The sequence below is a fragment of the Talpa occidentalis genome, unplaced genomic scaffold, assembly GCF_014898055.3.
Source record: "Talpa occidentalis isolate TD23 unplaced genomic scaffold, MPIMG_talOcc4v2.1 talOcc4.5, whole genome shotgun sequence".
Lineage (NCBI taxonomy): Eukaryota > Metazoa > Chordata > Mammalia > Eulipotyphla > Talpidae > Talpa > Talpa occidentalis.
The window spans coordinates 106116739-106144405 of NW_023604861.1; the positions used below are offsets into that span (position 1 = coordinate 106116739).

Here is a 27667-nt window from a genome sequence, read left to right on the forward strand (position 1 = left end):
AAATTAGTTAAAATAGTAAAGTTAATGTAGTGTTTATTTCACACATTTTTAATTGCATATAATCTTTGTGGTCATTATACTACTAACACAGAATAGAGAAAATTAACACACTTCCAGAAAAAGCAATGTTTTGCTTTCCTAAATTTTGTTTGTGCAAATAAATTGGAGTCTAAGCAGTGTCAGGAAATTGCATGTTTGTTGAGTTGCTGACATATACAAACGTAAAGAAAACATTGGCTAGTCATTGAAATGCCGTTATTTGCCTAAAATGTGTGCCGTATAAATTTGTTTCCTGTGCACTGTGAAAATATTATAAAAACTACTCTAACCTATAAATTTGTTCCACATTGTGCCAGTTATTGATTGCATTTCCGTTCCAAATTCACACTTTCTTGCCAGCTGGGTGAAAGTGAACCTGGACTCTTTTTTTTTTTTTTTTTTTTTTTTTTGCATGATGTTAAGCATTGACAGTAGAGGGCGCCAGACACACACTGCACTTTGAAAATGTTTTGCTTCCAGCTTCAGTGTTCACGCACCAGCTTCAGCTGCAGGAGTGAAGGGAACATCAGGGGTTCTGATCTGAAGCTCCATGGGCCCAAGGCCCATGGCCCTGTCCCTCAAGGGGAGTCCTAGAGAGAAATCTTGACATGCCACCTGTAGCATCCGCTATCCAAACTGGATGGCAGCCCTGTGTAAATGCCAACTTGTAGGTCCCAAGAGCTTTTCCAGCTATCTCCTGCTTCAACCTTCACTGTGGCCGTAATGTATTATAGTTTGCGCCAAACACAGGCTGCTTGACCTCACAGTCCTTCTTCTGATAAAACGGCATCGTGGAGGACTGCTCGGCGTCCTGCTCCTTGGACAGAACGATGACCCAGTAAGGGGTAAGGTAGATGGTGCCTTTCTTTGTCCCTTTAAATGCCTTGGCACATTCTTCATGTCCTTAGAAGTAAGTTCCACGCGGTCATTGGACCGTAGGAAGCTCTAAGTGTTGCTGAGGGTCACTCCACTACCGCTCGGAGGCATTCTTGTAGAGCGACATGGTCTCCCGGAAAAGCCCTCCACCCTCTATTCTTGGTGTTCGTTTGGCAGTGAGCATGGCAGCTGGGGCCTCATGGGATCTGGTATTACAGCACGGGTGCTGCCAGAAAGCTGCTCCCTCCAGGTGCCAGGAGGCTCATTCACCAGGGGCAGTGGGCAGGCAGGCAGGGCGGGGCAGGATCCCTGGGTCCACCTGTGAAGCTGCTCCATGCTCCTGGGTCACTCACTCACCTGTCTTTTCTTTGCGTCTTCTTTCATTCCCCTTCAGTGACTTACAGGTTTCAACGTATAGATCTTTAACTCCCAGGTATTTCACCTTTTGGGTGTGATTGTAAATGAGATTGTCTTTTTAATCGCCCTTTCTTCTAATTGTTTACATATAGAAATGCGACTGATTTTTGTGTATCCCACTTTGAAATGTTGGTGAGGATGTGGGAAAATAAGGAACATTCATCCGCTGCTTGTGGGAATGTAATTTGATGAAGCCTCTATGGAAATAGTATGGAAATTCTTTTTTAAAAATGGAAATACCAGGAACTCCCCTGGTGGCGCAGCAGTTGAGCGCTGGGCTGCGAAGTTGCCCGCAGCCTCTGCAGCGCGGGTTCGATCCCCGGCCGCCGGCGAGGGTCCCACATGGCGCGCAGACCTCTCCTGTCTCACCCGCTGCTCCCCTCAGCAGTGTCTTTCTTCGTCAGTCTGCCTGTTCTGTTCCCCACTCTGGCTCTGGTGAATTCTCTCACCCTCCCGTGCTTCTGACTGTACCCAGTGCTTGTATAAATGAATGAATGAATGAATGAATGAATGAATGAATGAATGAATGAATGAATGAATGAATGGACAAATAAATAGATAGATTTTTTAAAAATGGAAATACCATGTGACCCAGCTATACCACTTCTAAGTATCTACCCAAAGAATATGAAAACTTTAACACAAAAAGATTTACACACTCCTATTTCATAGCAGCATTATTCACAATGGTCAAGTAGTGGAACCAACAACAGACAGGTGAATAAAGAAATTGCTAACTATAAACTCATTGGAATATATACAGCTATTTAAAAATATGAAATAGTACCTTTGGATAAAATGGATGGATCTTGAGGTGATAATGCTCAGTGAAATGAGTTAGAAATTGAAAGACAAATACTAGATGGTTTCATTTATTTGTAGAATAGAAAGAAAGAAGGAAAGGAGGGAGGGAGGAGGAAACTGGAAAACACAGCAAAAATAATTCTTAGGCTCTGTGAAAATATACTGGTTATCAGATGGAATAATATGTGAGGGAGGAGAGAAGGAGCTAGAACATTGACATGTGAATTTTAGTGGAATATAAGTGAAGCATGTGCACATATGGAGATGTGAAAATGAAACCACAAAATTACATAGTTATGTAAATGACTGACAAGTTAATAAAATAAAATTTAATGGGAAAAGGAGAAGGATATTGCTTCACATAATAAGGAATTTGACAAGTTGGCACTGCATTGTGAGGAGGAAGTTTGGCTATTGTTTGACTTGTGAAACCAAACACTTTATCTCCCCCTACCCACGGTCAGGTAGACATTCTTCTGTTCAAGTCTGGTTAAAAGAATAGTCTGTTAAAAACCCCATAATCCATCAAGAAAATAGTTACAGCAGCTCAGTTCCCAATACCAGAGACTGAAATATTCCCCCTTGCCTAAGGAAATAACTCCATCTTTGAACTTTTATTGATTTTTTTATATACAGGTTGTTCTTTATACTAATGTATCAGATGGGTTAGCAAAATAGCTAATTGGGTTAATTGGATTTATATTCTATTTTACACCTCTCTACCCATGTGTTTTCTCCTCAAAATCCATCCTTTTCAAAAAAAAAGTTAAATAATAAATCTGTTGGAGAAGTGTGTGTTAAAAAATAAAAGTTCCAGAACCCTCCACAGGTGAACTCCAATAATTTCTGTTGTCCAAAGATCTACAACCATACTCTCTCCAAAAATCTCAGCCTTGGTACCTCTCAGAGCTCTTTCTTAACCTTAGGGTAATGGTTGTTCCTGATACTTGATTTTCCTATATCCTTTAGAGACTTCTTTAACTTCTCACTATCCAACTCCCTGTAGAGTTAACAACTCATTATATTAAACTTTCCTTGTTCAAATTACTATATGGTTTCTGTCTTCCAGTTTGGCCCAAACTAATTACACATGTAAAAATGTTCATCGTCTTTATTGGGGAAATGTAAGTCCAAAAACCAATGAAATGTCACCTCATACTTGTGAGTGGGTAATATCCAAAAGAGAAAAAGCAGCAAGTATTGGAGGACATGAATAAAAGGGAACCCTCAAAATCTATTGTTAGGAATGTAAATTGGTGAGCCATTATGGAAAACAGCTTTGAGATTCCTCAAAAAATTAAAAAATAGAAATCCCATACACTCCAGTTACCCTATTTGAGTAGTCAGCCAAAGAATAAAAAAAAAAAAAAACACTAATTCAAAGAGATATATGCACTCCCCCCTCCACCATATTCATTGCAACATTACTCCTAATAGATAAGAGTTAGAAATAACCTAGGTGCCCATGAACAGTTGATATGGGCTCAAAGAAAATGTGGACTCAAAGAAAATATGGACTCAAAGAAAATGTGGTATATGCACACAATGGAATACTACTCAACTATTAAAAATAGATGAAATCCTGCCATTTGCAACAACATGCATGGAACTAGAGGGTACGGTGCTAAGAAAAATAAATCAGATGGCAAGAGACAAATACCATATGATTTTACTCATATGTGGAAGGATATTGAAACAAATGAACAAACAAAACACTTAAACTATAAGAACAAGCAAGGGTTACCAGAATAAAAGGAGGAAGTTACCAAATAAAAGGAGAATCAGGTAAAAGGGGTCAATTGTATGTGAAAGATGAAAACTAGATTTTTGGTTCTGAACATAATGTATTATATGTAGGTGTTGATTTATACCACAGGCATTTCTTGCCTGAACTGTTGCAATACCATTGTAGCTAATCTACCTCATTACAACTTGACCATTACCCCAGTTGTTTTTAACCCTGCAGCCATTTAGGTTTTAATTTTAAATTGATCATATTAAAGCAGATCACACTGCTTTGCTGATTAAAACTTTGCAACAGCTCTCTCTCCCAGAGTGAAAGCTAAATTGTATGACAGTCACTATCTCTCCCCAGGTCTATTTCTGACATGTCTACCCCTCAGTTCATTTGCTCTGCTTCAGACCCAATAACCTCCACACCATCCCTTGAACTCACCTCGCACACTTCCACCTTCAGGAAGCCACCTGGATTTTTCCTTCTGCCTGGTTTTCTCTTTCCTCAGATAGCCACGTGACTTTCTTCTCATCTCACTAACTTTTACCCAGAAAACACCAATCATTTCAGTCCAGTCTTCCCTGACCATTCTATTTAAATTCAATCCCTTACCACAGAAATCCTGATTCTCTTTATTCTGCTATGATTTTTTCATCAAATATATCCCTGTGTAACATACTTTATAACTTACTCATTATGCCCCATTTGGAATGTAGACTCCAGGCAGACCATTTTTCTCTCTGCCCAATGCCCAACAATCACATGGCAGAGAGTGGGGATACTTAATAAATGCAAAATTCAAGTCTACCCACACATACCACAGTGGACAAAAATACTAGAATTCTGCTGTCACAGTTTTCTCATAAGGATGCCTAGATTATGGCTGTGTGGGTCTCACATGGAACTACCCTTCAGAAAGAATGTTCCTTAAAAAATGAAGGGTTGAAAGTCAAAAGTCCAAGATCTTGAATTCAACTGAATGTTCTCTTCCCAAGTAAGACTTTAAGGACAATTTGACTTTATATATGCTGGGCATAGGTACACAAATTTACTTTAGAGTTATACTTTATGGCATGATTTTTCAAACTATGAATTAAAAAATGTCACCACTAAGAAACTGGCTTGTTTTACCCTGAAAGTTTTTCATGGGTGACTGTAAGAACTATAAAACTTCAGCAGTTCAGAAACACAAACTGCAAATCATTTAAAATATACTTTTTAAAAGGAAGGGAATTCATTATAAGATCAATATTGCAGATCTACAACTAAAAGTATAGTTTGTTGGCACAGGTTTTTATCTTTTTCTAAACCATTGATGATATTGAAGAAATTGGGAATTTATATCTTCCCTGGTAGTTACTCAAAAAATAATTGCTGAATTGAATGGAAAGTGAGGGCTATCTATCATTTATTGTGTAAGCATTTAAAACAATATAAAGTTTCTGTCCATTAAGTTATATTTTTAAATTTTACTATAACAAGTTGCATCACTTTGGTATATCTTCTTCTAGAACCCTTTCCTTGCACTTACATAAGTACCATAACAGGTTTAATATTTTAAATATTAAAAAAAAAGCAGACTTTGTGTGAAGAAATAAGATCTTAACTGTGTTCCAATGTATAATTTCCAGATGGGAACATTTTCATTTGAGGGCCCTACTGAATGTTTAAGAAGCAATTTTAAATCTAAGAATCAAAACACTTTTTAAAATGCAAAACTCAAATATGCCACAAAGAACTCACAAAATATAAATGTTAATTAAAGGAGAAATGTCAACACAAATGACATTTTAAAACCTTTAGATGTATAAAAAGTATAAGAAAAAAGGAAACTTGTAAAGGTAGATATGTCATTTTATTATTAGGAATTACTTTTACCACCCTCATTATTAACTTTATTCATAATCTAATTAGTCTGTCAAGCACACAGTGTCAACTGAACTTTTATTGTGCACAGCAAGCTATATCCAGGACTACCTTTTAGGCAAATTAATAATGCAATTTCCTAAAGTTATTCAGTCTCTGGGACCAATAGGGAAGAATAGGTTTTTGTGATGATTAATTTATGTGTCAACTAGACTGGGTCATGGTTCCCAGATATTTGGTCAGCAATACTGTGGATGTTTCTGTGAGCACACTGTTTAATAAGATTAAGATGTAAATCAAAACTACCATGAGATACCATCTCACACCAGTGAGAATGGCACATATTAAAAAAACTAGCAACAACAAATGTTGGCGAGGATGTGGAGAAAAAGGAACTCTTGTGCACTGTTGGTGGGAGTGCAAACTGGTCCAACCACTATGGAGAGCTGTGTGGAGATTTCTGGACCTACTAAACATAGAGCTTCCATATGATCCAGCAATTCCACTCCTAGGTATTTACCCAAAGGACACAGAAACATCAATTCCAAAGAGCACCTGCACTCCTATGTTTATAGCAGCACTGTTTACAATAGCTAAGCTTTGGAAACAACCCAAATGCCCAAAAATAGATGACTGGATCAAGAAGATGTGGTACATATATACCATGGAATATTACTCAGCATTCAAAAAAGATAAACACATGCAATTTGCAGCAACATGGATGGCACTGGAAGGGATCATGCTCAGCGAAATAAGCCAAAAAGAAAAAGAAAAATACCGGATGGTCTCACTCATAGCAGGAATCTAGAAAACTTAAATAAGGGACCAGGAAAATGAATATAAGAAAGTGAAAATCAAAATCAACAAAAAAACTATGAACCAGAGACACTTTTTGGGGGTGGGGGGGCGGGAGGGGAAGGATTGGGGTCAGAATGGGGCGTTTGCAATTGTATGGGGGAATATAAAAATAAAATTTAATATTAAAAAAAAAAAGATGTAAATTGATGGGCTTTGCGTAAAACAGTTCACCCTATATAATGTGGGTAGGTCTCATCCAATCTCTCTACAATCATGTGAGCCAATTCCTTATAACAAACTTGTTTAGATGATAGATAACAGATTAGATAAAGAGACAGATAGATCATCTGTATCTCCTATTGGAGAATGCACACACACATATATCTGTACTATCATATTTATCAACTGGTCATCCTTATTTTGTGTCTAAATATATGGCAACACATCTATCCTTCCATTAACTCCATGTTTTGCTTTTTTGAACAATGAGAGATGTTTATGTAAATTCTTGGGAAAATAGGGGTTGGGTAAGAAATATCAAAGTATCCACTAATATAACAAAACACTTCTTTATGACTCTAGTTACTCTATAAACAAAACTTTAATTTTAAGTGATATCTAAATGAAAATATAAAGTTACTTTTAAAAACTATTTTTACTTGATTAATCCAACATCACTTACATGGTAAAAAAAAATATTCAATAAACTAGGACTAGAAGAAAATTTCTCATCCTTAAAAAAGGTACCTACAAAAAACCCCACAGCTGACATACTTAATGGTGAAAGACTAAAAACTTTACCTGAATTTTAGGGACAAGCAAGGATGTCTGCTCTCGCTACCTTTATTCGACATTGTGCTAGAGGCTCTAACCAGGATATCTGAGCAAGAAGTAAGCAGTAAGGGGCATCCATATCGGAAAGGAAGAAGTAAAACTACGGTTATATGAATACCTTATCCCTCTTATTACTGTCATTGGGTAGATTTTGATGTTAAGCATTTAGTGTCGGGATTCTAGAAGTTAGCAATGGCAAATATAGCTCAATGGAATCTCAATTTAGAATTTCACTGATTTCCAATTTCTGAAATTCCATGTGACTCTACATCTTAACAATCCTTATGCTCTATGGACAAATATAACTTATGTTAATGAATGAAGAGACAAAGGTCACCTATTTGCTTATAACATATAATAAATTATATTCTTGGCTTAGTAAGAATTGCCATTTTATATAATTCCATAACAAGAAAAACCACCATTAAACACCACATTTATTTTCTTGCTTTCCTTATTTTAAGTATTTTAGTTTTTCCTGACAAGATTGAGTAAATTACAGCAATCCCCACTGTGTGCCATTTAGCAATAACTAGTTAATACTTCTCACTAGCTCAATTATTTTCTTCCACAAAACAAAACAATATCAAAACTCTCTTTAATTAGAAATATATTCTTACTTACTAAAACTGGGCAGGTTTGCTTAAAGATGCCATCTACATGGCCATAATTTATTCTCTTTTTACATACTGTAACTTTTTGTCCAAACAAAGATTTTAAAATAAAATTTCACTATAACACCTAAAATGGCTATGCTAATAAATATATGTACCTCTTTTTCCAACAGCCTGTATGAAATTATTTCTTGTACTAACCACAATAACATATTAGTTAAGCTACTTTGGGCACATGTAACAGAAACAACTAGTGCTACCTTTAGCAGAAGTTTAAAAAAAAAAAAAGAGTATTTATCATAAATGACACAGGCATCTAATAGAATCCAACATCTGGAATTCAACCAGGTCCCAGAAAACAACTGGAAGTGAAAACTGAAGAACCACCAAACCCAGGCAGCTTTCTTCTTTGGACTGGGTTGTCACTCTCTTTCTACAGAAAAGCTCTCTCCTCTTGCACATAGGAAGAAAGCAGTGGTCATGTCCAAACTTCTGAGGTTGCTTACGTATCATAGCCAGACTGGCTCTATTCAAATCTCATAGCTCAACCTAAATTAGGTGCCTATCTGTGGCTAAAGGCAGGCATTCTGCTGTCTGCAACCCATCTCTGTGAGCAAGGTGTTCTTTATAAGCTAGGAAGACATACCAAAAAATGTCTACTATAAATAAATTTGCACTACACAAACACAGCACCCTCTCAAATTCAACAAACGGTAAGTCATCTTCTCCTGGAATGAATTGACTAAAGGAGCAGAGAAAAACTTACATGTTAAGAAATCAATGTTCCTTCATAGTGGTATTAGCCAACCCACTGACTTATGGCATGTTCAGCTGGATGACTTCTGTGCTAAAATACATTCAAAAATAAAACGGCACACTGAACAATGTATGTCCACTCACTCAATATTTTGCTCCAATCCTATGGGTTATACAAATAAAGATAAAAATATATCATATTAGGATAACTAAGGCACTTAGGCTAATAATAAAACAATTTGTGCTAACAGCCTCTGTTTTAAAAAGACAAACAATTTAAATGTTAACCGTAAAGAGTGGCTGAACTGATAATTATCTGTTGTTTTGTTAAGTTTTACTTTCCTGAGGACTTTTGTTAGTCCACTGTATGGACATATCCATGAGTATAGAAGATGTTGCATAGGAAAAAATAAACCACTTTCAGATATAAATTCAAAGCTAAGATGTTTTCAAAAAGAATAAGGTAGTTATCACAGGTTTTTCCCCTTAGTGATGAATAATTTGCTAGACTGAGCTCTAGGAATACCTGAAACCCAAATTTTTTTTAGCAGATAACAATTCATGTTAAGTAGACTCTCTCTCTAAATATATTCTCATAGTCTCATCTTTCAACATTATCTACTAAATTTAACCACAAATGCTTAAGTTACATTTTTCCCCATAAATGGTATTAAGCAAAGGTATTCTAAAGGGAAGTGCACGGTGTAAGGTAGAATTAAATCCTCACTTATTTCTGATTCACTGACAATGAAGTGTTTTGTTTTGGGTTTTTTTTTTTTTTTTTTTTTTTTGTCGTTGTTCTTTAAATTCTATACAATGGTATTGCCTCATGGAGTTATTGTAAAGAAAAAAATGTGAAAATTCGGCAAATGTAAAAATTGCCATGATGGTTGGTATTACAGTTAGTGATGTTGCTATGCTTATGGGAACATAGGTTGCACTTGCCTGAGACATGACTTCCAAAAATCCAACATTTAGGGCCTCATGTAAATTAACAATATTATCTTTATTTGTATGATGCTTTATAAATAATTTCTGCACATGCTGTTTGTTGGTTTAAACCTCACAAAAGTTATGTAACAGTATTACTATCTGAGGAGAAAGAAGTTTTGAAACATCAAGTGATATGCCCAAGTTCATACAAGTGGTAGAAAATCTGGGATTCAAATTCTATCTTGATTCCAAGTCTGTATCAGTGCTTGCCTGTTGTTTAAAAACTTCTGATATTGGGCCTCCCCTGGTGGCGCAGTGGTTGAGCGCTGAGCTGCGAAGCTGCCTGCAGCCTTTGCAGCGCCAGTTTGATCCCTGGCCATCTGCGAGGGTCCCACATGGCGCAACAGACCTCTACTGCCATGCCCGCTGCTCCCCTCAGCAGTGTATTTCGTCACTCTGCCTATTTTGTTCCCTGCTCTGTCTCTGGTGAATTCTCTCACCCTCTGACGTTTCTGACTGTACCCAGTGTTTGCATAAATATATAAATAAATCTTTAAAAAAATAAATAAAAACTTCTGATAATACTTCTCATTCTAACTTACAGGTGCAATACTCAGCTAGAAAAAAGATGAAATCCTGACATTTTCAACAACATGGAGAGACTGAGAGGGCATTATGCTTAGAGAAATAAATCAGAAGGAGAAAAACAAATAAATGAACTAAGACAAAAATAAACTTTCAGACTGTAGGACAAAGAGAAGTGGGGGGTGGAGATGAGTCACTTGTTTGGTGAAGGACGGAACTGGATTTTTGGTAGTGAACTTAATATAGTATACATAGATGCTGACTTTTAATGATGCACCCTTGAAACATATAACATTATAATGCAATGTTACTTTTTTCATTTTGCAATTTTAAAATTTTTAAAATAGAAGTTAATATAGAGGAATCCATCCAAGAGTGTTCAACCAACTTACCTGGATTGATCAGAGATCCTAATGACTTATTTCACCACTTAAATTTTCAGTTCCTTTAACTAATTCTCACCCTACTTACTCATTAAATTGACTATACTTTTATCTTTATAAGAATGAAAAGCATGATCTCTTCAATTTCAAAACAATATACTACATTCTGATTCATACCATTTGAGGGGACACACAACAATGGAGAGAAAAATAAGCAAGTTAGATGATTTTGAGACACAATGGTTGGGTATGGGCATAGTAAGATGTATGTAGGACAAATTAGCATTTCCAATTGTGGACCTCAAATCCATTATGTGTCAAGAGAGGGTCAGCAACACCCATTTCTTTTTTTTTTTTTTTTTTTTTTAATTTTCTAGAGGCATGTCTTATTTATTTTTTATTATTTGTTTGTTTGTTTGGTTTATACATGCACTGGGTACAGTCAGAAGCACGGGAGGGTGAGAGAATTCACCAGAGCCAGAGCAGGGAGCAGAGCAGGCAGAAGGACCGAAGTACACTGCTGAGGGGAGCAGCGGGCGGCAGGAGAGGTCTACGCGCCATGTGGGACCCTCCTCCGGTGGCCGGGGAGCAGCCGGGGATCAAACCGGCGCCGCAGAGGCCGCGGGTAGCTTCGCAACCCAGCGCTCAACCGCTGCGCCACCGGGGAGGCCCAGCAACACCCATTTCACATGGTTAGAGTGAGGATAAAATATATTGTGGTGTATATGAGTATGCAAATATGTACGTATTATGGGTTGGCAAAGTAATACATACATATTTGGTACAAAATAAGTACACAATAAGTGGGAATTTTGACATTTTGGTCATGGAAAGTTATAAATAAGTCAAGTTTGAATGAGGTAGTAAACATGGTTTGATACACCATGATTGAAGAGGTGGTGAACACCAGTAAACCATAAATATCAGTTTCACAATTGCCAGATATTAGGTCATGATGTAAATACTGATGATAGCACACAGGCAATTCACTCAACTAGGGTGTATAAACACAACCCAGAAGGACATTTAAATAATGTCCTTAAACAAAAAAACAAAATTTAGAGTTTTCTCATGAATGAAGATGCTGCATATCCTTTCCAGATACCCCTTTTTAAATGTTTTATTTACCAGTTATGTGTAAGAAGAAAAGCTCATGCACAACAGATGGCAGTCCAATTCTGACTTCTCTAAAATGGTTTTCCTCCTACTCATAAGAGCCCAAGGATGTGTTGATGTGAGTGTTGCAGATGAATCCTCAGCACTAAATACTACTTCACAGTGTGACTCAGAGACCAACTGTGTTTCTCCTCATGGGTGATAGCCAAGCATTGAAATACAATCTGAATTCAGAGTCTGGATCTAAAGACATGTTGTGTACAATTTGTCATAGAATTCAAACAAGCAATGCATGTATATAACACAGAGAAGGACGGAGAAATCATTTTGATTTGTCATTAAATTCTTGCTACCAATGAAAGTTTTAAATAAAGTTTTAAATGAAAGGATTCATGTAGTCAACATAGTTTCAGGAACCAGCAAACTGAAGACTAATTTGATGCCTCTCTTTCCTTAACTTCCCTACATCCAATCATAGCAAGTCCACTTGTTAAATAACCCTGACCTCCATGTACTTCTCTCTGTCTCCACTGAAACTCCCCATCACCTAAGCCAATATCGCCTATTTGTTGGTCTTCCTACATTTAATCTAGACCCTGAGATATTTCTCTAAAATGCAAACTTGATCCTGTCACTATCACCTTTCTATTCCTGCTGTTTAAAAACCTTAAATGGATTCTCTTTGTTCTTATGGTAAAGGTTGAACACTTAGAGTACTCATTGAGACACACTGTTTTTAGTTACCACAGAGAATTTAGTTATCAGAGTTCTTAGTCACCAAGAACAGAAAGTGATTCTGACTGGTTAAAATAGCAAAGAAGTTTATTAAAAGTATAACTTCACTAGGGAAATTGACTCTGACGGATTAAAAGAGCAAAGAAGTTTATTAAAATTATGTTGTTACTAGGAAGAACTTGACTCTGGCCCATTCAGATAAGAAACAAATTAATAAAAGAATGTAAGCCACCCAGAAGCCTGGGGTCAAGCTGAGAAAATAGATGCCACAGCCTGTACTGCCAACATCCTGGAAACCCTTGCTGGAGCTACTGCCACACCTGTCAAGACAAGAAAATTCTTCACTTCTCTGCTTCTGGTTCCAGAGCCAAATACAGGGTGGGCACACTTGATTCATTGGGGTTTGGTCATGTGACTACATCTAGCCACCTGGAGCTAGGCTTCGCTACTGGGATGTTGACCTGCAACCAAAACGCCTAAAGTGGGAAAATTCCCAAATACAAGTAGTTTCAAGTGCCAAGTAGTCAAAAATATTTAAAAGTCCCCTACATCCTATGACCTATGATTTGACCCTCAACTCCCCCTCCAGCATCACCTTAACTCTTCCCTCTCTGCTCCATTTACAGTGTCCTTCCTTCAAACATTTCTATTACAGGACTCTTGCCTCTGCCTTAGCATGCTCCCTTCTCTACTAGCAACCTCACTGTCTGGTCCAGACTAAAGTATCACTGAAGATAGTCCTAGGGAAAGGATGGCACACTCACAGGAGAGGGAACAATTTACAAAGATGCAGGCTTATTAAAGGAAGCAAGCTAGCTAAGGGGAAGCTCCCAGGACTAGCAATCACAGGAAGTCTTTATCAAGCCTCAACAAAAGAGGTTAAAGGTGGAGGCTTCTGGAACTCAAAATAATTGTGGCCTTCAGCAAAGAAATCAATCTGTACTGACCAGGAGGGGGAGTAAATAGCCTGATTTCACTCTGTTCTCACCTTCTAATCTCATGCTGAGAACTTATTGGCCCAGCCCAAACTGAGGCAAAAGGGAAGACCTACCTGTTGATAGAGGACACAGAAGCAACCTCCTAGAGTACAGAGCAGGATCAAGAAAAAGAAAGAGCTCATGAAAGAAATCCAGGAAAGTCAGTATTTTTTGTTTTAGGTTTATTTCCTTAACAGTACTTATCTCTATAAGTAACTGTATTATAAGTGGTCTTTAAAATTAATTAATTGATAATTTTAAATTTCTTGAGGTCAAGAATTGTGTCTGTTTGTGCTCACCAATGTTTGTTCAGAATTAGCATAATGCCTGACATACAGAGGGCCTTAGTAAATATTTTCTGAATTAATGAATGTATCTTCAATATAAGATATCATGCTTTAAGTGGTCTCATTCTTCAATCTTTAATAAAGAGATTACCTAAATCATGCCTTCCTATTTCCTTGTTAACCAAGCTCTTTCTCAGTTTTTCCTTTTCCCATCTAGTAAAATAGTCTATAGTTACAAAATCTCTGAGGTCTTGCCTAGATTGAGCCTAAAATTCTAATAATTTTGCTTTTATTTTGCCTGAAGTTTCTCCTGCTCAGTTAACTTTTCTAGATAATTTCTAAGAGCACATTCTGTAGCATATATAGAGAAAGCTTACTCAAGCTTCATGATAACCAAAAAGTTTAAATCACAATGTACAGGGCCTCCCCAGTGGCGCAGCGGTTGAGCGCTGGGTTGTGAAGCTGCCCGCAGCCTCTGCAGCGCTGGTTCGATCCCCGGCTGCTCCCCGGCCACCTGAGGAGGGTCCCACATGGCGCGCAGACCTCTCCTGCCGCCTGCTGCTCCCCACAGCAGTGTACTTGGGTCCTTCTGCCTGTTCTGCTCCCCACTCTGGCTCTGGTGAATTCTCTCACCCTCCTGCGCTTCTGACTGTACCCAGTGCTTGTATAAATAATAAATAAATAAAAATAAATCTTTAAAAAGAAAAAAAAAATAAATAAATAAATCACAATGTACAGCAAACATTTCATTTTAAACCTTTTTGCTTTTTGCTATATTAACATATGACTTGAAACAGGCATAATGCCATATGGTGAATAACATATGCTACCCAACAATCCCTATTCATGTGGAAAAGATGTTAATGATATCCAGTACAGGAAGTAAAAAGAAACAAATTATATATATATACTCAGATTTAGTATCTAAAAATACTGATTTCCAATGTCACAGAGGGAACTATATGGAGGTTGAACAGAGATGACTGGTATGCAACGTGGGCTATATAGTAATGCACAGGAGAAAGATAGCTCAAAGTCAAAGTAATATGGAGCATTAACAAGAGGTATTTAGTGAAGCCCCTGAGCCTCATCAATGGAGTCCTTCAGGCTTAATTCTCCCCCAGGTTCAAAGAGCTCATTCCTACCTGTGTGAAACAAAATCAGTATCCCCAAGGTGTTACTTCCACTAGTAGACTATTTTTTTAATAGCTTTTTTTTTTTTTAAAGATTTATTTATTTATTTATTTATACAAGCACTGGGTACAGTCAGAAGTGTGGAGGGTTAGAGAATTCACCAGAGCCTGGAACAAAACAGGCAGGCTGACGAAGAAATACACTGCTGAGGGGAGCAGCGGGCACCACAGGAGAGGTCTGTTGTGCCATGTGGAACCCTCAGCCGGGGATCGAACCGGCACTGCAGAGGCTGTCGGCAGCTCCGCAGCCCAGCGCTCAACCACTGAGCCACCAGGGAAGGCCCACTATTTGTTTTCACTGTACAGAACTCTGTCAGACCAAATGTCCCCTTTTAATAACAAACATTTTGTAATGTCTCTTCTGCTGTCTTCAAATGAAATTCATAGGTAATAGTTTATGCAAGACATTTTTTAAAACACATAATGATCTAATTATAAAATAAAGGCTAAATAAAATACACATATTAAATTAATGTACATCTCAGAATGTAAACTCTTAGGCATGCAGAGGCATATTGATTCCATTGGTAGGATCACTGTGAACGCAACAACCACAAATACATTATCATGTTGCAATAGAGACTCAAACTCCACAAACAGCACTGTTGTTGGAGACACAAGTTTTCAAAATAGGAAACATTTTGGTGAAGTACAAGGTACAATCTTCTCATGGCTTATGTGGTAGTTGCATTCCTAACAAGTTTAGTGATCTTAAAAATATTTAAAAGCTACTTAAAATTTTATATAAAAAGGAGTTGGGTTCTAGCACACATGATTTAAATAAATTTTACCTACATGAACACTCTATGGGGCTCTCAAAAATTCTCACTCAATTCATGGGGGAAAAAGCTGATTACAGTTTTGTCTTGTACATTACAAAATATGTAATATGTCTGACCCCAGCTCTTTAAATGCCAGTAAACCCTCCAATAATTTTAACAAGCCAAAACAGGTTCCCCAAATATTCCCAAGGGTGTACAGTATCTCTTCTGTCAAGAACTGCTAGGCTAGAGGATTCAGTAATCAATATTCTGACAGGATAGTATCACTATGAAGCTATCAGTATGTGACATCCTAAACCTTCCCTTGGCTGTTACAATTATTTCCAGCAGATCCAGAAATAAGATCCTTCTAACTCAGGAAATAAAGTTTCTGAGAAGGTTACTGGAATAGCAAACTCAATCACAGGAAAAGCTGAACAAGAAAACCGCAATATATCACTTAGGATTATGTTTCACTAAAGAGGATGGAATATATGTGGCTTAAATAAGACAGAAGTAAGGTTTTTCTTCTTTCCCTCCATCCATTGGCCCCCAAACCTAACTCAGGCTAGTTGCCCAGACCCAGTATCTATTTTTCCATGGCCCTCAGTGATGTTAACCTGCAAAAGTAAATTAAGCGTATGATGGCTTTTATTTAACATGTAGCCAATGAGAAAGCAGAAGAAATGGGTGAGAAGGTAGAATTCAAGTTTAACATTGAGAAAGGTCACCTGGTGCAAATCTAAATACTGAAGATTATGGAATACAGTAAAAGAAAAGCAACAAGAGAAGATTCAAATATTCAATTTGATGAATCGAATGAGGCTCAAAGTTCTCAGAATTAGAGATGATCTTATCACAGACCTACTAATTGAAGCAAAATAGAGACTTTGCAAAAAGACAAAAGATTCAACCAGACACCAAGTGCTGCTGGAGGAACTGGTCCTCCAGAGTTTGTAACTATTATTTTTTCTTTCTTTTTTTTTTGTAACAATTATTGTAATGCTGAATAATTGTTTATTGCAGGAAATAGGATTTCCCTCTGGTAAAAGCTTCAGTGCAAAAAGCAATTCCTATGTACAAAACTATCACCAGAAATGATGTTGATGTCCAAATTGATCAGGAGGCCTACCTGCCTAAGAACATAGCTGGCAGAATTTATATATATATATATATATATATATATATATACACACACACACACACACACACACACACACACACACACACACACACATATACTAGGGATTGTAAGATAAAAGTTTTCATTGCCCTAGAAAGCCAACTGGATCTCCCAGCCCTGTAGATTATGACAGAAGCATAGGGAGAATTGTTTGGTGCAGATACCAACAGGAAGTCTCTGGACTAAGCTTTTGTGAGATGAGGTTCATCCACTGTTCTACTGCTATGATATGAAGTTACTGATATTTGAAGAAACAAGATTATCTGAGTAGCTTCCTGTTTGCTGTTCTAATATTCTGTATTTATCAGTGGATACCCTTCCATAGCTAATGCCCTTGGCCTAATTTTTAACAATGGGAGAAAGTTTCACTTATGATTAGGAAATCTACCTCTAGTTTCTCTAAAAGTAACAAATTTGCACTTGGTTCTGCAGCATGAAGGTGATGGTTGCATGAACCTCCCTAAGTCTTCTCTTTCTCTGGTTCCAGTTGTCCTGACTACAGGGCGATGTATATGGTATTATTAAGCCTCTGCTCTTTAGATTTAAAATGCAGGTGGGGCATACATCCTTCTATCAGAAATAGCTTCACTGTTGCCTATTTGGGCCTACAAATTTTCCTCATATTATAAATGTGATTTAAAATATAAGCCATGAATATGCTTCATGTACTACAACAAAAGGCTTATGTGTACGTGGGGGGTTGGGAGGGGTGGGCATACTTTTAATTCACTCTCACATAAACTAAGCCTGGAGACAAAATGTCTAGAGTTGGCATAGCAGAGCTGCTGCACGAAGTTTCCTGGACTAGGCTATTCTGCTCACTGCACAATTGTCCTTAGGGTATGGCTATGGTCCTCATAGTCCAAGATGGCAGAAAATGCAAGAAAGGATGAAGAACCAGGAAAATCCCAACTATCTTCAAAGGAAGATTCTCAAAAGTTGCCATAATATAAATTTCATTATCTAAAACTTAGTCATATGGACATGCTTAGCTGTGGGAAGGCCAGAAAGGTGTTTCATCTGAGTGGTCATGTGATCAGCTGAAAATTCTATTACTAAGGAAGAGATGAGAATGGATATTGAATGACAAACTCATAACTTGCCTCATTTGGGAAGAGGGGAAATCAGGACAGCTCTGGGGTCTCAGCTGACAGCATATTTTGTGCCTCTTCAATATTGGTGGCATGGGGATTCATGATAATGCTTTGCTGTAATCCAGCTGTTTTTGACTGTTTAACCTTCCCTTATGTAGGGGGCTGAATAATGGCTCCCCAAAGATTCTAAAGGCTCATAAATCTCATAAACTCCCCATAAATATGCTCCTTTTCCTGCAGAAGCTAATCAGAGTTGGCTTCTATTAGATACAACAACAGACATTGGCTGGTACAACATAGATCATTCCCCTAGTGGTCACCCAACAAGAACACACAGCACCATCAGCACCCTTTGTCTCCATTTGCCTCTGCTCCAGGGGCAACTGCAGGTAGAATTACATCAGAACAAAACCAATTTTCTGGATAAAATCACATGTTACACTTGTGGTCAGAGGCTGAGATCTTATGATTGGCTGCCCCACCAGAATCATGAAGATTAGAGAAAAGTCAGTTCACTCAAAGTAATAAGGAAAATTCCCTTACCAGAGCAGAGGTAGGAGGAAAATAATATTGGCCAATCAAAACCAACTTATTTTTATTAATTTAATATTTCAGAGAAAAAATACATCTTCACATTCATGGCCTAGGTTGCCAAAATGAAAACCAATAAGATGTGTTTGTCTCTTCTTTTCTCCTGAAATTTACCCAAAACATGATATAATTCTTAAAGGCAAATAAGAAATTAATATTGGCAGCACAATTTTTTGAAAGTTAGGATATAGATGGAATAGTAGTAATAGACATAACTATGTGCATAACTATGTGCATCATTATTAAATATTGGCAGACAAAGAATAATATTCTATCTCATAAAATATATTTGTACAAATAAATTAGTATACCCTACATATATGGATAATTAAAATTATTATATTATTTAAAATATAAGTAAATAACAAATGACTATAAGATATTTGAGGAAAAGCTTAGCCATCAAAAACATAGATCGAAGGAAACAAAGATAACAGAAGGAACAGAATAAAATCTTATTTAAAAATATAGTCAATATATCAGAGAAATATTTACCCATGAAAAAAAGAATAGGATAATTATCTTTTGAAAAAGGAATAATCTGAACAAGAAAATTTATGAAAATTAAAAATATAGTCTTGAAACAAACAAAAACATTTAATCAAAGGGTTAGAAGATAACAGCAAGGAAGTCTGTTACTAAGTAAAATTAAAGATAAAAAAGATGGACTGCAAGAAGGGAAAAATAAGATGCTTAAAGAGTCATTCCAAAATGTACAACATCTGACAATAAGATTTCCAGAAAGAGAAAATGATGGGGGTGAGGGAAAGGGAGCAAGAACTAATGTGAAGAAATCAAGCAAGAAAATATCCCAGAGCTAAATAAACATGCAATTTAGACAAGAAATTTTAGAACAAAAACAGTCACTTAATGTTCAATCCATCAAATTTTTAAAAATTACACCACGTCACAGAATGAAATTTCAGGATGCTAAGAATAAATTTAAAAATTCTAAAGGATTGAGAGAGAAGGTGATCATATAAAAAGGATCAGTAATCTGGATAGGTATCAAACTTTTTTTTTTTAAAGATTTATTTATTTATTTATACAAGCACTTGGTACAGTCAGAAGTGCGGGAGGGTGAGAGGATTCACCAGAGACAGAGCGGGGAACAGAACAGGTAGACTTGACAAAGTACACTGCTGAGGGGAGCAGCGGGCGGCAGGAGAGGTCTGTTGCGCCATGCGGGACCCTCGCCAGCAGCCAGGGATCGAACTGGTGCTGCAGAGGCTGCGGGCAGCTTCACAATCCAGCGCTCAACCGCTATACCACCGGGGAGGCCCCGCATCAAACTTTTTAATAGCAAAGGAGTTCCGAAAATAACAAATCAATTCCTTTCCAGTTCTCAGGGAAAGTTATTTTTATTCTGGAATTCTATTCTTACACTTAAGTAACAATCAAATAGGAAAGTGTTCTCAGAAAGCTACTGAAGGATGGGTCCCAGCAAAACAAGGAACCTAACCAAAAAGAAGAAAACATAGACGCTGGGAAGCAGGAAATGTCACACATAAAACTAGTAAAGGAATGTCAGTCCTGGGTGACAATCTATCCTGACAGAAGCAAAAGGACAGAGATCATCAACAGATCATCTGAAATATTAAATGGAGTATTGATAACCAGCTGAAAATCAAATGAAGCATTTGATTGACAGAAAAATGATGAAGTAAAAAAACCACACAATTGTTAACACCAAAGAAAACAAAAGGCTGGAAAATGAAGAAATATAATTACAGTACACTACTTGGCTTACCACTTACATAGATACTAAATATTGAATTAATTAGAAATGAAGTTTTTAAATTATATTAAGAGGATGGGGAAGGAAGTATATGTTTATGAGGAATTAATAAAGTCTAAAATTTAAGAAAAACCAGTATAGTTACAAGGCATATTAGATCAGTACCAAAGATATACTTGCTTTGTGTATATGTCTGCATATGAGAATATATATGTAAACTTGATGGTATTTTAAGTGTTTGATTAAAAAAAATTACGCCACCCTTGAAGAAGAGAACAAAAGTGAATAAATTCAGACATTATTCACATTTTAGCTTGTCATCACTAATGCCAATGTCCCATTTAGTGCAAATTCTCTTTAGAGATCCAAGAAGATTGTTCAATCTAAGGGGAAAAAAATCATTGATCCATATACCTCCTATTCTTCAGAAATTAATTTTTGAATCTTCAAAAAATTAATTGCAATGGGAAAAATATTCTGTCCTATTTCCTGTGTATGAATAATGAAGTATGAAATATGATTTTAAAATATTTTCTTTCTGAATGTCCTTCATATTTACTATCCCACTTATGTTTGACATTTGATAACCAAATGAAAAGTCTTCCTTGCTCTGCATTGCCTTCAATTGGTTCTTCCTCAGTCCTCTCTGAGGTCATGACTTCATTACATCATTCAGGATGTTCTCTGCAGTAACGATTTGTGAGAGTAAGTCCTACGTTTCTCCTTACAAACTGTCAAATACAGTTGACCCTTGAACAACACAGAAGATAGGGGTGCTGATACACCCTTCACCATAAAGTCTACTGCACCTAACTTTTGTTTTCCCCCAAAACTTGAGTACTAGTAGCCTGCTATTGAATAAAAGCCTTACAGATAACATAAACAGTGAATTAACACGTTTTATGTGTTAAATGCATTCTGTACTTTATTATTTCAATAAAGTAAGCTAGAGAAAAGAAAATGTTATTATGAAAATCATAAGGAAAATATATTTACAGTACCTTGCTATAATTATTAATACCCTAAGTTTATACCATCTGTTTAATTTTGTATGTATATTTGTTAATACTATCATCAAAGACATTTATAAATTCAGAAACTGTTAACAACCTAGAGTAAATGCAGTTAGCATAATAAAATGGAGATTTCTGGTGGGTCTCATTGGTGGTGCAGGGGTTAAAGTCTCAGCACTACCAAGCTATCGCTAGCCACTGCAACATGAGTTCCATCCCCAGCCAGTGAGCTAACCCACATGGCAGAGCAGACCTCTCCATCTGGCCCACTGCTCCCCTCAGCAGTGTATTCAGTAGATCTGCCTGTTCTGCTTCCCACTCTGTCTCTGGTGATCATCTCACTCCCCACACCTGTGGCCTAAACCCCAGTTCTTGTTTGCATAAATAAATAAAAATAAATCTTTTTTTTTAAAAAAAGGGACATTTCTGGTAGGCAAAACAAAATCTGTCCCTAACAACTTGATAGTAAACAACTGGAACTGAAACAATCAAACTCAATATTCATTTCTTTTTTAATCAAATTTTATAGACTTACCATTTGTTTACGAAACCATGTAATATTGGCAGTACAACTTCACACCTCCATGTATGCACATGATTCACTGTCCATCCATCAAAGCTCCAGTGACAATACATTATCACATTACCCCACTAGTCCCTCTTTCCTTTCCCCTGCCTCTAGTAACCACCTTAATTTTTTTAAAGTCCATTGTTTTTGTTACATTTTTTCCAGTTTGTTTTCTTAGATTATTTACATTGCTTGAGTGAAATCATTCAGTAATTGTCCTTTACTTTTTAACTCATTTCACTGAGCATAATTACCTCAAGATTTATCCAGATTGTCCTAGGCGGCATTATTTCATTTTCTTTTCATTTTTTTAGTAGTATTAAATACCTAGAAGTGGTATTGCTGGCTCACATGGCATTCCACTTTTAGTTTTTTAAAAAATATCCATACCATTTTCCATTGAGGCTGCACGAATTTACATTCCCATCAGTGGATAAGGGTTCCTTTGTCTCTGTACCCTCACCAATATTTGTTGTTTCCGGCCTTTTAGATACAAGACGTTCTCAGGGTGATAACCTGATATCTCATTCTGGTACGGGTTTGCATTTCTCTCATAAGTAGAGCATGTTTTTCATGTGCCTGTAGGCCATTTGCATACCTTCTTTTGAGAAAAGTCTCTTTAGGTTTTTTTGTCCATTTTTTATTAGGTTTTCTGGGTTATTGTTGCTGAAGTATGTGAATTCTTTGTATATTTTTGGAAATTAACTCCTTATCAGAAATATCTTCTCCTAGTCTGTATGGTGACTTTTTATTTTTGTGTTAGTTACAACTCATTTCTTTACATGGACATTTTCTCCTCAAAATGTTTCTAAATGATAAATTCTGCCATATCGAGGATAATTTTATATATAAAATCCTTTTGAGAAACTGTAAAGGAGACATGTTAATTAAAATTCAGTATTTATTTTTAAGACTCACTTTAGCAAATTGCTGACTCTAATAAAACAGCAGAGAATAAAATGTGCTGCTGTGGCGAGAGAATAAAATGCAGTCCATTAATATTTCTCCACTCTAAATTATAATTTGATTAAAAACAAACTCAGGCATTTGCATGGATTTACAGCTGGAAACAAAATATGAGACGTATAGGTAGAAAAGGAAATGTGAAACTGTAAGAAAAATTTCATTGCCAGGAAACTCCCAGGGACAGGTTTCATAGTTATCTCATTGAATCAATTAATCAGTGTTATGTTTTAAGTCAAATTTATTTTTCTTCCCTGCCAATCCATATGACTGGGGGTAGAAGGAGTGGGAAACACACTAGAAAGCTATTTTACCGGAATTATTTCAATTACAGGTATAATTCCCACTTAATTAGGTATATGTAATTAATTTTTTAATACAAGGAAGGTTTTGGTAAATTACTTGTCATATATTACTTCCTTGCATTATTAATGTAAGGAAAAAAACAAGAAATATGGTAGAAAGCTATTGAAATAAATATGACAGATGGCAACTAAAATACTTTTAGCACACATGCAATATACTTAATTTGTTGGGTTTTTTTTTTAATAGTATTGTGCAGCTATATCAACCACTGAAGTACAGTAGCTTTTGGTAAGAGTGGTACAGAATTGGGATTAGAAGTGAACAGATACTCATCATCTAAGAGTTTGACAGAAGTCACTACGCATTCTTTTCACAAACACATTTTCACAGTGTCTGGAAACAGCCATTAACCCAGTACAGCAAGAATACTAAAGTAGAAAAGACACAAGAAAAATAGCTACATTAGAAAGATTTCAACACTTTAGGAAAAAAAGGGTAAAACACTTTTAGTTTCTCATAAAATAACATAATATAGTCTGGATCAACCTCTACTATCCTACATCAGCTTCTAGAATATTTGTCAGGAGGGCAAAAATAAAATGACACTGGCCCATACAGGCTTTGACTATTTAGGAAAGGGAGGAAGAAAGTTAGTTCCCAGAACAATTATTGAGTTTCAGTCTCATTACTAGAATTTTGGGTTCTTTATTTTTCTGCACTTCTTCAATATGCTTTTCCCACAAACACTCTAGTTTGGTAGCCATTTCTGCCTTTAGTTTTTTATTGTCTTCCATGTTGTGGGTCAGTTTCTCCTCTGCCACTTTACTAAAGTTGTTGTTCTTTTCTATTGCTTTCTGAAGTCCTTCTATCTTGTGCTCTCATTTCTCAGTAAACTGCCTCAAACCTGAGCTTCATAGGACTTGTGTCTTTCTTCTGCAGCTTCTAATTTCTTCTGAATTTCTCCCAGGGAAAGATCCGTCTTCTTTGGAGGAGACAGGGGAAATTCTGGACCAGACTCTTTTGACTGGGAGCTGAGAATCAGTTCAAAAGCCTTGGTCGAGGCATGCTTCTTCATTTCTTTCACCTGGGTATCAGAAGAAGCCATGATGAACTTACAAGACTAGCAGTGTGTTCTACACAATCCACTGTCAAGGAAAGCCCTGGTCAGTCCCAGCCGCCTGGCCACACTCTATACTTATTATTTTCTGCATAAAATATCTGGGCCTAGTGGAAGAGACATTGAACGCCATGCAGTGCTGGCCTAGGGGTTCTTTGAGCATGGGTTTCCATGTCAACTGGCCACCCTCCCTAATGGAGTAGCAAAAAAAGACATGTTCGAGTCCTACAGGTACTGAATGGCAGAGCCAAGCAAGGCACATTTGTGAGAACAGATAAACTGACAGTAAATTGTGAAGAAACATGATGAGCTCATCATCCAAAGCCACACAAATATCGTCAGTGAACTCGCCAACAGGCCACATTCTACCTACGGCTTCAGGTTGACTGATTTTTTTTACTTGAATCAGAACATTTTTAACAGTCTCTAATCCCTGGCATTGCCTATCCCATAGTAACCATTTTCCATGAGGCCTAAGTGACCTTCTCCATTTTGAAAGAAGGTTAAGGTCAAGTCTTAACACATCTCAGTCTAGTCAGCTTTCCAGTACAAATGAAGTGATAGGTAAAAGCAGTACTATAAACTCTAATATAAAAACAACTATAAAATAAAAATTTTCATGACCACATTATTACAAGACTGGTGAAGACAATAAAATAAAAAAACTCATCAAAAACACTCTAAAATTCTGACTTCATAGGAAAATATTTAGTTTCATTTTATTCCAGACCACCTAAATCTTAAGTTTGTGGCATTCTGTTACTTACTTGTATAATAATCTTTCCCAAACTTCCAATGTTTAGCATTACTACAAAAATATTTCCATTTATTGTTTCAAATTATAAGAAAGTAAATTTAATTTCATTTATTTAAACCAATTTTATTTTGAATGTCTTTAGTTATGTCAAAAATAATTTTAATCTATAAGATGCTCTACTAGCGCAGTGATAAATTAAGTACTAATGTACTTATGCAGCAGAAGATGAAATTTATTTAAAGAAATGAAAATTCCTCCTCCACTTAAATTCTAAACACAATCAACTAAGCTCAAAATAGAAAGGTAAATAAATAGAAAGGTAAATAATTACATTAAGAATAAAAAAAAAAATCTTGGACCCAGATAAGCAAATGCTTTGGGGGGAAAATAGTGAATAATTTTAAATCAATTCCAGACAATCCAGAATGTGTCACTGAAACAGGTCTGTGGTCACAAACACATGGAGGGAAGCCATTCAATCAAAGAATACAATGAGGTCCCATTCCATGTCCAATTAGCTATCTACAATTCAATTGCATAGTCTCAAAAACAACAACAAAAATTTTAAAGAGAAATAGATATGTTGAGTAGTATAGGTAATTTTGTCAAGAAATTGCTTTCTTCTTGAAATAAGATTTAACAAAAGACCAAGAACACCTGTGTCCTCTCACAGTGAAAGTAAATTTTAATTAATCATAGTGAAATCGAGAGTAGAAACCACAGAGTAATTTAAACAGGGAAGTTTAATATAAAGAATTATTGAGTAATGATAGGCAAGTAACTATTAAGGTTGAATGAGAGCTCTAAAAGGTGCTGAAGAACTGAGGCAGGGGAAAAAAACAATCTTGGAGGTTAGACTTCAAAGTTCATAGAAAAAGGTACAGTCACAGTGGCCGCTTAATGGCAGAGACATTCCCAGTTGCCAGAAATGAAAGAGTTGCCAGAAAAAGCAGAAATAACCCTCTGGGCAAGTGAATGGGAATTGATAGGCAGGTTGGGTGTGCAGAGGGAGAGAAGTGCAGACAGGGTCAGGGGGGAGTGCAGGTGTGAGGTCTGGAATGCAGGATGTGGACAGGAAACCTATAGAGAGAAAGGTAAAAACTATAGAGAAGAAAAAGAAAGAACTTATAAAGACAAGTAATTGAGGAAGTGAGGTGATTAACAGTGTGGGTAGGAGGATTTACAGCATGAGTCAGTTCCTTATTTCTAACCTATCTCAAGACAGAGAGTTAACACATGCAGATCTCAGAAAATCTCTGTCCTTGTCCCCCTGGCTTGTTGCTGAGCCACGAGGTCTACCTACCAACCTTATGAGGGGCTCTCTCATAAACCCTCAAGGTCCATCCTGGGTATCTCAGCGTTAATCCTGTCACTTCCTTTTGTCACTGTTTACACTAATTATCTATATAGGTTTGCAGATTTAGGCACTGAAGACCTCTTTAAAAAGGTCAAGTTGTGGGGGGTGGGGAATTGTATGGGGAATATAACCAAAACGAAAATGCATACATTGTGCAAAAATGAAAAATGATGTAAGAATTATATAAAACAAAATATATTAAATAATAAAAAAGGGCAAGTTGTGTGGATATACTTAATGCCACTCAACTGTACACTTAAAAATGGTTGAAATCATACATTTTACATTAATGCAAACAAAAGAAATTAAATCAAGATATAAAATTAGGGAGAGTCATCCCTAATTCATAATGCTGCATTTATCATATTATCTTTATTGGCTTTAGTGATGGAATGAAGCCCAAGGTTAAAATGTTTAGAGAGAGGCAAAAGAGCAATTTTACCTTCACATTCAACTATGCAACTAGCCTTGGTTGAAAAGGAGAACTTCCTTCCCACATCACAAGGCCAATTTTGTCTTCCTAGAAGTTAAAGAATTTTCTTCCAAAACTATGACTCAACTCTGGGGTGTAGGGGAGGGGGAGCCCCTTATCACCTGATAGCCGACATGTTTCCAAGTAGAATAGCTGTGACATATTTAATATATTAAAATATTTTTTTAAAACGCATTTCACATTTTAAAAAATTGTTCTCAACTTTAGAAATAATTTTAAAAGGACAAGTGCTGCCAAAGACTACTTTTAATTATAGCAATAAGCAAGGAACTAATAGGGGATAGTCAAAATGGAAGAAAATGCTTCTACTTGGCCTTACTTCCACATTTCATCCCTCACTTAGCCAAAACCATGTTCTAGTACAATATGATCAATTTATTCATGACAAGGTGATAATTAGTAAGTAGTGCTAGCAAAATGGATCTGGTGACTTTTTTTTTTTTTATTTTCACCTTCTTTGGCTGGGAATATTGCATTACATAACTATAGGGCAAATAAAATGACTTGGCAGGCCCACGCAGCAAAGCGAAGTATTTTCAATAGCAAGTTGCCTTTATATGGGCATATTTCTACATTCTAAAATAACGTCTCCCTTATCTTGGTTAGAGTTCCACTCTTCTAAATCTATAAGAAATATGTGATGCATGAGTGTGTGTGATGATTCACAGATTTGAAATAACACCTACTCTCCTTCGGTTCTGGCACAAAATGTGTCAGTGAAGCCTGCAATTAAGAAAATTATCTTGGCCTGTCTTGCCACAAGGATGGTGACGTCAAT

The 27667-nt window shown here is 36.6% G+C and overlaps 1 long non-coding RNA gene and 3 pseudogenes across 1 annotated transcript in view; 1 reads left to right on the forward strand and 3 right to left on the reverse strand.

Annotated features, from left to right (window-relative positions):
- Positions 1–27667, reverse strand: part of LOC119259300 (uncharacterized) — a 79972-nt gene that overhangs the window by 10027 nt on the left and 42278 nt on the right. The gene's annotated exons all lie outside the window — the stretch shown is intronic.
- On the reverse strand, positions 502–1059 carry LOC119258635 (WW domain-binding protein 2-like; annotated as a pseudogene).
- On the forward strand, positions 16298–17078 carry LOC119259298 (V-type proton ATPase subunit E 1-like; annotated as a pseudogene).
- On the reverse strand, positions 21793–24301 carry LOC119259299 (stathmin-like; annotated as a pseudogene).